The sequence below is a fragment of the Eurypyga helias genome, unplaced genomic scaffold, assembly GCF_000690775.1.
Source record: "Eurypyga helias isolate BGI_N326 unplaced genomic scaffold, ASM69077v1 scaffold116, whole genome shotgun sequence".
Lineage (NCBI taxonomy): Eukaryota > Metazoa > Chordata > Aves > Eurypygiformes > Eurypygidae > Eurypyga > Eurypyga helias.
In genome coordinates this window covers 1-205 of record NW_010254471.1, presented here as the reverse complement: position 1 = coordinate 205, position 205 = coordinate 1, and positions in this window count along the sequence as shown.

The window sequence follows — 205 nt, the reverse complement described above, 5'->3', positions numbered from 1 at the left end:
CCCCCCCCGCCGTGAGCATCCAGGGACCGCCGGATCCGCAGCCCGTCCTCCCGCAGCGCTGCTCTTCCCTTCCCTCTCCCCGCTCGCCGCCAGACTAAACGCCCTCGGTCGCCGACTCCAGCCTAAAAAATCCTCCGCAACTTCACTCCAACTCCCCAGACAAAGCTTTTTTGCCCGGCATGTGCTGAGCCCCGTCCAGCCAATC